Raw genomic sequence first — 10,185 nt, 5'->3', positions numbered from 1 at the left:
AGCATGCACACCCCAACACACCCCCAGCAGGACAGTAGTGTGCTACAGCGTGCAGTCCATAGTAAATAAGGTTGTTGGTGAGGAGTCCAGCAGCCTGCACAACACCTACCAGGGCTGTGAGGATTAGGCCGCAGGGAGGAGGCTTTCTGCTTAGTCCTCACTTGATTTCTCCATGTCTCGGAACTGAATTGTGTAGTATGTTCAGGAACAAGGTTTACCATCTAGGTTTGGTGGGTAACAGACAGCAGCAATAATCTGCACTCTTTTTCAAGCCCCAGTAATGCAAATAGCAAACAACCTGTGTGTGTGTGTGTGTGTGTGTGTGTGTGTGTGTGTGAGAGAGATGAGAGAGAGAGAGAGAGAGAGAGAGAGTGTGTGTGTGTGTGTGTGTGTGTGAGATGAGAGAGAGAGAGTGTATGTGTGTGATGAGAGAGGGAGAGTGAGAGGGAGGGAGAGAGAGAGTGTGTGTGTGTTTGTGTATCTGTGTGTGTCACATGTGCCATGGTACATATGTGGAAGAGGAGAAAAAGACAACTGTGTGTGGCTGGTTCTCTCCTTCCACCTTTCCTGACTGGGCCATCTCAGTGACCTATTGTGAAAGTGGTTTGTTTGCTTGTTTGTTTGTTTTTTGAGGCAAGGGCTCACAATATAGATCTTGCTGGTTTAGAACTCACTATCTATAGTATATATAGATCAGAGTGGCCTTCTACTCACAGAGATCCTCCTGTCTCTGCCTACCAAATGCTGGGCTTAAAGTCCTGTGCTATCAGGCTTGACCTATTGCTAAGCTGTTTGTTTGTTTGGCTGGTTTGATTTGTGCCACCCTGACTTTGAAAACGGATGGGTTCATTCACATGCCACTTTATCAGAGGCCCCTTGTGCTACATCCTCGACACCTTTTGTTGAACTAGAGAGACCATTTCATTCCTTTACATGAGAACATCCCATTTCTCCCATGTTTGTTCCAAAGACTTTTCTCCCGTGTGTATTTTTGGCATCTGTGCAGCGTTTGTTGTGTTCCACTGATCTGGCTTTCTGCTTTTGTTCCAGCTCATGATATCTTTGTTATAATGACTCTGAAGTCAGATAGAATCATGGCTTCCTTTGTCAGGTTGACACACCTGGGACTTTCATCGCCTCAGTTAATGAATTTCCTTCAATGGGTTGGCCTGTGGGCATGTTCGTGGGGTATTTGTTCAGTGCTGATTGATGGAGGAGAACCCAGCCCACTGTGGGTGGTTCCCTGTCAGTGCAGACTGCAGGAGAGCTCAGGTCCACGTGCTCACAGACAAGCAGGGGACACAGCAGAACTGTTAAACACACAGGCTTTTTTCTTCAACAGAAGAAATTGACATCTGTTCACCCAGAAGGCTGGAGTGGATGTTTTTTTTAAGAGCTGGCGATCCTTTGCTGTTGTGTGGAACCGGCCCTCACCCAAAACTCCCAGACCCTTGAGCTTGGCTCTCAGTCAATAGAACTCATGCTCATGAAAGAGGTCCCATGTGCTTTGTGAAAGAGTTTGCTATTATACTTATTTCAAGTTCTTCCTCCCTGGACTCTTACCCTGAGCATCTTCCTCCTTGGCCATTATCCCAAGCAATCAATAGAAACCGTTCTTGTGGAAGAGGTCACAGGTGCTCCGCAAAAGACACGCAAGGGAGTTTCCATGTGGTCATGCCTGAAGCTTTGTTGTGATAATTGTTATGAGAAAACTTTATTCCCAAAGTTGTGCTGTGTTTAAATATATCAAAACAAAATAAATAAAACTGCACAGAATCAGATTCCAGAGTTTTGAAACCGCCCTGCTAGCTAAGTTAGCGGGTAGCCTGGGTATACAAAGAAGCTAGCTGAGCAAGCTGAAGGGAGCAAGCAAGTAAGAAGTACTCCTCCATGGTCTCTGCTTCAGTTCCTGGCTCCAGGTTCCTGATTGAGAGTCTGTCCTGGCTTACCTCAGAGATGGAGGGTAATGAGCTGCCTTTGCTCAAGGTGAGTATCCCAGCAAGGGAGAGCAAGCTAGGGCAGACACAGTCTTCCCAGCACTACTCTTTCTTTTCAAGATTGCTTTAGCTACCCAGTGCCTTCTGTGTTTCCTTATGAATTTTAAGATTCTATTGTTTCTACTTCTGTGAAGAATTGTGTGGAATTTTTGACAGGGATTGTACCAAGTCTATAGACAGCTTTTGGCAAGGTTGTTATCTGCAAAATATTATATTGATTATTTTTTCTGATTTTCTGGTGTGTGTATGTTTGCGCGAGCATGTGTGTGTGTGTGTGTGTGTGTGTGTGTGTTGCTTTGTGGCAAACACTTGCTTTTTTGGTTTTGTTTTTTCGAGACAGGGTTTCTCTGTGTAACCTTGGCTGGCCTGAAACTAACTGTGTAGATTAGACTGGCCTTGAATTCACAGATGCCACTGCCTCCCCAGTGGGAAGACTAAAGGCAGGAGCCACCACATGTGACTCACAGACTCAATTGCAAGAATGTTTGTTTGTTTGTTTGAGAAACTTCCATACTGACTACCACAATGACTGCAATGATTTGTATTCCCACCAGTCCTGTAAAGGAACTAAGCATACCATATGCATGCATGCAGGAGCCTGCAGAGGTCAAGAGAGGGCGCTGGATTCCTGGAGCTACCATTACAAGCAACGGGGCCAACATGTGGGTGCTAGGAACCAAGCCCAGGTCCTCTGCCAAGCCCAGATGGCACCATCGCTCCAGCCCTAAGGCCACTACTTTTTGTACATTTTTGTTTTCATTCGGCCACTTTGTTGAAAGTGTAAATCAGAATTTTATGGTGGAATCCTTAGTGTCCTTATGAATAAATTATATCATCTCCATATAAGGACACTTTGACTCCTTCCCTAATGGTGTCCCTTTTGTTTTCTTCTGTCTTACAGCTCCAGCTAAGACTTTAAGTATTAACGCTGAATGGAAGTATACTGTGGACATCTTTGTCTTGCTCCCGACGTTAGTAGAAATGCCTTTGAGGTTTTTCTCCATTTAGCCTGATGTTGACTATAGGTTAGTTACATATTACCTAGTTATATGGAATTATGCTCCCCTTAACCCTCATCTATTCACAGCTTTTATCATGAAGGAATGCTGGATTTTATCACAAATCTTCTCTAGCTTTACTGTCTTTGAGTCAATGTGATGTATTTATTGATTTATTGTGGTTATTTATTATGTTGATTATTATATGGAGTGTGTTATACTTATTGATTTGCATATGTTAGATCACCACTGTATGCTACAGCCAACTTGCTTGTGGAGAATGATTTTTTTTCTAAGATGTATTTATGTGAAGGGTGTTTTGGTTGCATGCATGCCTATACACTGTATGCATGGCTGGTGTTTGCTGAGGGCAGGCAAAGATGTTGGATCCTCTAGTACTGGAGTTACAGGAGGTTGTGAGTTGCCATATGGGTGCTGGGAACTGAACCGAGGTCTTCTGCAGGAGCAGTAAGTCCTCTCTGTTGTTGTATTATTAATTTTTGTTTTGTGGGATTTTTTTTTTTTTTGAGACAGGTTTCCTTCTCTATCCCTGGCTATAGCAAATACTCTTAACTACTGAGCTATCTCCAGTCCTGTGAATGGTATTTCTGCTGTGTTTTAAAACTCATTTTGCAAGTATTTTCTAGAGTACTTTTGCATTTATGTTCAAGGAGATGTAATTTCCCTTTTATGTTGTGTCTTTGTATGGTCTGGGTATCAGGGTAATAGGGGCTTCATAAAAAGAGGTTGGAAGCATTCATTCTTTTTCTGTGGAACAGTGAGAAAAGCATTGTTACTAGATGTTTAAGGATCTGGTAGAATCCCCCAGCAAATCCAGCAGTGCTGGAACCTTGTTTTATTGGGGAGATTGTTATTACTGTGTAAGCCTTGTTGTTTGTTACAGATAGATTTAAATCACCACTCTCCTTTGGTTTAACGTTGGTAGTTCAGACACCTCTAGAAAGTGTCTTTTAGATTTCCCAACCTGAGGGGATAAAGGTTTTAAAAGATGTGATTGTCATTTTCAGAATTTTGTGCTTGTTGTGATGTTTTCCTCCTCATCTGTGATGTCTTATGAGACAGAGTCTCCCTGTAACCCTGCCTGGGCTGAAACTCACTTTGTAGACCTCACCGACCTTGAGATTCAATTGCCTCTGTTCCCAGAGTGCAAGGGTTAACAGCACCTGCCACCATGACTGGCCAGTCTTGAATGTTGTTAATTAGGGCCTTCTCTTTCTTCCTCTTGGCTAGTTTGCCTATGGGTTTGTCAATCCTTTTTATCTTTTTAAGGAAACAAAACTTTGTTTTATTTATTCCTTGTATTTGTTTATATTTCCTTCACTCATGTTTGCCCTGTATTTATTTCTCTCCACTAGTTTTGGATTTGGTCTATTTGTGTAATACTGTACCTTAGGGCTTAAAAACAAGACATTATTTATTTGAGCCCTTTCTGATATTTCAAAAAATATTTTATTACTGTACGTGAATGAATGTTTTGCCTGCATGTGTGTCTATGACTCATATGCATGACTAGTGTCTTTGGAGACCAGAAGAGAGTGTCGAATATCCTGGAACTGGAGTTACAGACAGCTGTGAGCCACCATATGGAAACTGGGCATAAAACTTGGGTCCTCCGAGCAGCCAGTACTCTTAACCACTGAGCTATCTCTTATCCCCTTCACAGATTTTTAAACAAATATAGAAATTTGTAGATACAAAAGTCCTTCTCTGTTCACTTTTATTGTATACCACAGGTTTTGGTGTGTGGTGTGTTTAAAATTTTATTTTACACTATAGCTGTCTTCAGACACATCAGAAGAAGGCATCTGATCATATTACTGATGATTGTGAGCTATCATGTGGTTGCTGGGAATTGAACTCAGGACTTCTGGAAAAACAGCCAGTGCTCTTAACCACTGAGCCATCTCTCCAGCCCTTAGAATGTTGTCTTTTATTTTCACTCAATTTTATGCATTTAAAATTTTTCTTCTTGATATTTTTCAGTGACTCAATCAGCATTTAATGGTGTCTTGTTTCATCTCAACAATTCTGTATGTTTTCTTTAGTTCTTTTCTGGTTGGTTTCTAGCTATATTCTACCATGTCCAGCTCAAATATAAGAAGTTAAGTCAGGTAGTGATGGTGCACACCTTTAATTCCCATACTCAGAAAGCAGAGGCAAGCAAGCAGATCTCTTTGAGTTTAAGGCCAACCTGGTTGAGAGTTCCAGGGCTATGTAGAGAAACCCTATCTCAAAGAAGCAAAGCAAAGCAAAACAAAACAAAACTAAAAATAAAAATAAATTAATAAAATAAGAAATAATTATAAATTATTTTAATTTTTTATACTTATTGATACTTGCTATGTGTTCTGTTAGATGGCCTATTTTAGAGAAAGTTCCATGAGCTTCTGAGAAGAAAGCATATTCTGCAGTATTTTCATCGAATATTCTGTATATGTTTGCTTAGTCCATTTGACATATGGTGCCATTTAACTCTAATGTTTCTCTGTTCAAATTTTGTTAGAATAAGCCCTTGTATTCTATTTTTTTAGATTAATAATCAATAGGGTTTTGATGAGAGTAAGGTAGTGAAGTCATCCATTACTACTGTGTCCTAGCATGACTCAGATTTTCCTATAGACTTGTGTATGTGTTATCTTTCCTTCAGTCTGAAGAATTCCTTCTAATATCCTCAGTGAAGCTTCATTATTGATCATAATTTTTTAAAAGTTTTATTTATTCATTAGATGTAAGTACACTATAGCTGTCTTCATACATACTGGAAGAGGGCATCAGATCTCATTACAGACGGTTGTGAGTCACTGTGTGGTTGCTGGGATTTGAACTCAGGTCTGGAAGAGCAGTCAGTGTTCTTAACCACTGAGCCATCTCTCCAGCCCGATCATAATTTTTTTTAACTTGCTTTTATCATGAAGATGTTTTCTTTAATCTTCAAATACAACAGATAGTTTTGCTGGGTATAGTAGTCTGGTTTGGTGGCCCTGATCTTTCATAACTTGAAATGCATTTCTCCATGCCCCTTTGAATTTGAAAGCTTCTATTAAAAAGTCAACTAGTATTTTTATGGGCTTGTCTTAATATGTGACTTGATATTTCTTTTCTGCAACTTCTACACATTTTTAAATTTAGTATTTTAATGGTAATATGATGGGTGAGATTTCTTTTCTGATCTTGGTGTTCTACATACCTCTTATAACAGGGTGGCCCTTTTTTCTCCAGATTTTTGGAATTTTCTGCTATGATTAAAAAAAGATTTTACGATTGATTTTATGCATTTATTTTTTTGAAACAAGGTCGTATTATATATGTAGCTTTGGCTGGCCTGGAACTCACAGAGATCTGCCTACCTCTGACCATTAAGTACTGGAGTTACAGATGTGTTATTATGCCTAACTTTAAAGATTTGTTGTTGTTGTTGTAAGTAGTTGTTATTGTTTTGTTTGAGTTAGGGTTTCTCTGTTTAGCTCTTTCTCTATAGACCAGGCTGGCCTTGAACTCACAGAGATCTACCTGCCTCTGCAGCTGGAGTACTAGAATTAAAGGCATGTTCCACATACCAGGCATTTTTTAAAATTGTATATATGTGAGTTGGTATGTGTTGTGTGCCTTTCAAGGTCAGAGAATTGAAATACCCCTGAAGTTGAAGTTGCAATGAGATCTAATATTGTGGTGTCAAGATTGGAAGATTAAAGCAAACTTATAATAGTAATGATAGTTTAGAAGGAGTCTATATTAGAAGAGGAGGTAACAGGGTTAGGTCCTTAAAGACCAGGGAGGGTATAAAAGTCCAGTTTGGGGCCCCAGAAGCCAAGAGTCAGCCTGAGCTGGGTGCCCAATGAATCCCTGACCACAGTCACTCAGAAGTAACTGTAGGGCAAGGATGGGGTGTCCGAAGGTCCTAACTGGCTAAGAAATCTTTGCTCCATAGATGCCATGGATCTAAGGCACCTTAGAAGAGGCTTAGCCTCTGTCCAGAACTTTGTGGCCTCAGCCAATTTGCTCTGCCCCATTTCTTCCAACATAGACATCCAAGTAGGGTCACACCAGCATGATTCTAAAGGTAGGGTGCTGCTGCGTGAGCTGTGGGGAGGTGGCCTAGATAGCGCAGAAAGTGAGCATGGCCTAAGGTCTTAGGCTCATTAGTTGATGAGAAAGATGAAGGTTAAGAGACCCTGATCAGGAGCAATGGATGAAGTTGATCTCTGCTGAGCATACAGCTAGAACCATTATACTGCCTAACAGAGAGTGGGGTGGGGTCTCTCTATATAGGAACCCTATTATCTTGAATGTGTTCATTGCCGATTGCTAGCTACCTGATTGAGCTGAGGCAACTATCCATCCTTAGTCCTGGACCCAGTGGCGTCTCAGAAGACCCCAGCAGATCACCTTAGCCCATGACATCAGACCACAGAGCTCAGGAGGTGGGCGAGGAGCATTTTGAGTGCAGTGTGTCACTTTACAGCCCTTTTCCTCCTCCTCAAGCCTCTCTGGTAGACTTCCTCTCACCCAGCACCTCACAACAGGTTCTCCACACAGTTCCCACAATGCAAACACTGACCTTAAGGCTCCTGCCCCATTATAACAGCTCAGGTGATATCCTGGTAACCGAATTCTGGCCCAGTACTTCCATAGCCCTTTGGTGGCTGGATCCTCAACATCCCTTCTAAAGGGTTTCTCCCCAGGACAGAGTCAGGACTTGCTTGGAGGGAGGGGTCCAGTCTCTGCTGAATATTTTTGCCCCACCCTTCTTTCCTCTACATCCCAACACCTGCCCCACTCATTTCAGTTCCCTTCAAGATCTTCTGACTGAAGGCTGTTCTATCACAATGATCTCTAACCCCTTTTCTTCTTCATGATGACCTTACCTCCTGCCCACTCAGAGGCTTCTTCAGTCACCCCCTGCTCGAGCTTTCCCTCTTCACCAAGTCCTGCTGGTTTTTAGTCTGGCATACAGTTCCCATTTCAAAAAATCTCTCCCTTCATGCTGGCCACTCCTTTGGCTACTATCTTCTTTGGTCAACTCCCCAAAGTACTCAATCTCTCACCCACCCCCTCTCTCTGAAGGTCTGTATGCTGGAAGAGGGAAAACAGGATCTACTCTGGTAGACCGCCTAACCTATAAACTGGTGGATCTGATTTATGAACAGAGAGTAGAACGTGGAGCTGACGGCAAATTTAGACCTTGCCTCAAAGGACAGCCTTCCTGGAAAGGCGGTATTTCAATGGAACCAGAATGTTCCAAGGGAGGCGGGATGGGTAGGTGTCTTAGTCACCGATCTGTTGCTTTGAAGAGACTGTTTAGGTTTGGTCTATGCCTGTGTATTGTAATGCTATACTGTACTAGAATTCTATACTAGAAGGTCTTGGCCTATTAGTAACTTCTCTCATTTACAAGCTTTTGTTGTGCAAACCTTGTTCCTTGACTTAAAACTATTGGTTAATAAGATTGGCTTCAGCCAGTTACTGGGGGGATTAGAGGTAAGTGGGTTTGGGGGTAACCTGAATGGAGGAGGAGAGATAAGGAAGAGGAAGAAGAGGAGGGAAAGGAGGAAGAGGAAGTGGGGAAGAAGAAAGAGAGAGAGGAGGGAAAGGAGGAAGATATAGAAGAAGAGAGAGGAGGAAGCCGCCATGAGGGGAGATGGACCATGAGCACATGGCCAGGAGAAAGAACAAGTGTCTGGGGTACATCCCTGGGCCAGCAGTTAGAAGAGTAATTAGGAGTTATTCCTAATTGTCAAAGTCAAATAAAATAGGCATGTTCCAAGTCTAATCTGTAAGCTCGTCTTTCTCTACACTTTTTCTTTCAGTTTATCCCTAACTGTAGATAAGAGAGAAAAAAGGATAGAAGGGAAAGGAAGAGATCCCTGAATAAAGTTCAGAGTTAGAAAGGGGGGATATTATCATTAGACTACTTCCTGCTGATTAGGGATGTTGAGTTCCTTGGAGCAAGTTTGATCTTTGCTTTCAGGTTACCTAATTTCTTTTTGTTGTTTCTTCCTTGCTCATGACTACTTAACAACAACTAATAACAACCAACCAACAGCTCACTCCACCTCTCCTGGCCCTAGCATTTATATTCACTCTTAAAGAGTTCCCAGAATTCCAAACATCACGCATTTGCAACTGGCAAAATCGTGCCTCTGCTAGAGCATGAGGTAAAGCATAGTCAGCTGCTCTGGACAATCTGAAGCAGCTCCATATTCCATATCTACGATTTAATTAAAACATATGCTTATATTTCTGTGTTTTTTTTAAAGAAACCAAAATTCCAAAACTCTCACTACAACCATGACCAAGGCATGTGTATGTGTGTGTGTCTGTGTTTATAACTTAACTTAGAATTTGCTTAGTTTCAGAGGCTTGGTCCATTAGCATCATAATGAGGATCTTGGCAACATTCAGGCAGGTATTTGAGCAGTAACTGAGAGCTACATCCTGATCCATTGGCAGGAAAAGAAAGACAGATAGACAGAGACACCACCGCCTAATCCTTCTAATCCCACTTCCTGGCAATCAAGCGTTCAAATATATGTGCCTTGTATTCAAATATTTTAATGATCTATTATTTATTTTTATGTTATGTATGCACGGAAGTTGAACCTCATGGAGCTGGATTGTTCTGAGCTGCCATGTGGGTTCTGGGAATTGAACCCAAGTCCCCTGGAAGAGCATTCAGTGCTCTTAACCTCTGAGCCATCTCTCTAGGTCATTCTAATTCAAATATCCACAGAAGGTGTAGATATGAGTTGACGGAAAGGCCTTGCAGGCCAGAATCTTGGGTCAAAGAAGAAGAGGCATGTCCAAGGGTCTGTGGTCTAGGTTATCTATCCAAAGCCCATCTATGGTCAACCCTGTGTAGGGTGAGTGTGCAGCCCCAGAGGCCCCTGAACGTCAGGGACAGTGCCTAGCTTCCTGATGTGGCAAGATCTCTATGTTGGAAAGCAAAGTCCAGCTAAACATATCCAAAGGTGTCTGTGTAGAAGCTGGAGAAGTGGCTCAATGGTTCAGAGCACTGGCTGCTTTTCCAGCAAACCTGGGTTCAGTTCCCAGCCCCAATACGTCAGCTTACAGTTGTCTATAACTCCAGTTCTAGGGGAATCTGTTGCCCATTTCTGTCCTCCAAGGGCACCAGGGATGTGCATGGTGCACATACATACAGAAAAGTAAAA

This window comes from Micromys minutus, assembly GCF_963924665.1.
Source record: "Micromys minutus genome assembly, chromosome: 13".
NCBI lineage: Eukaryota > Metazoa > Chordata > Mammalia > Rodentia > Muridae > Micromys > Micromys minutus.
This window is presented reverse-complemented; position numbering follows the sequence as displayed.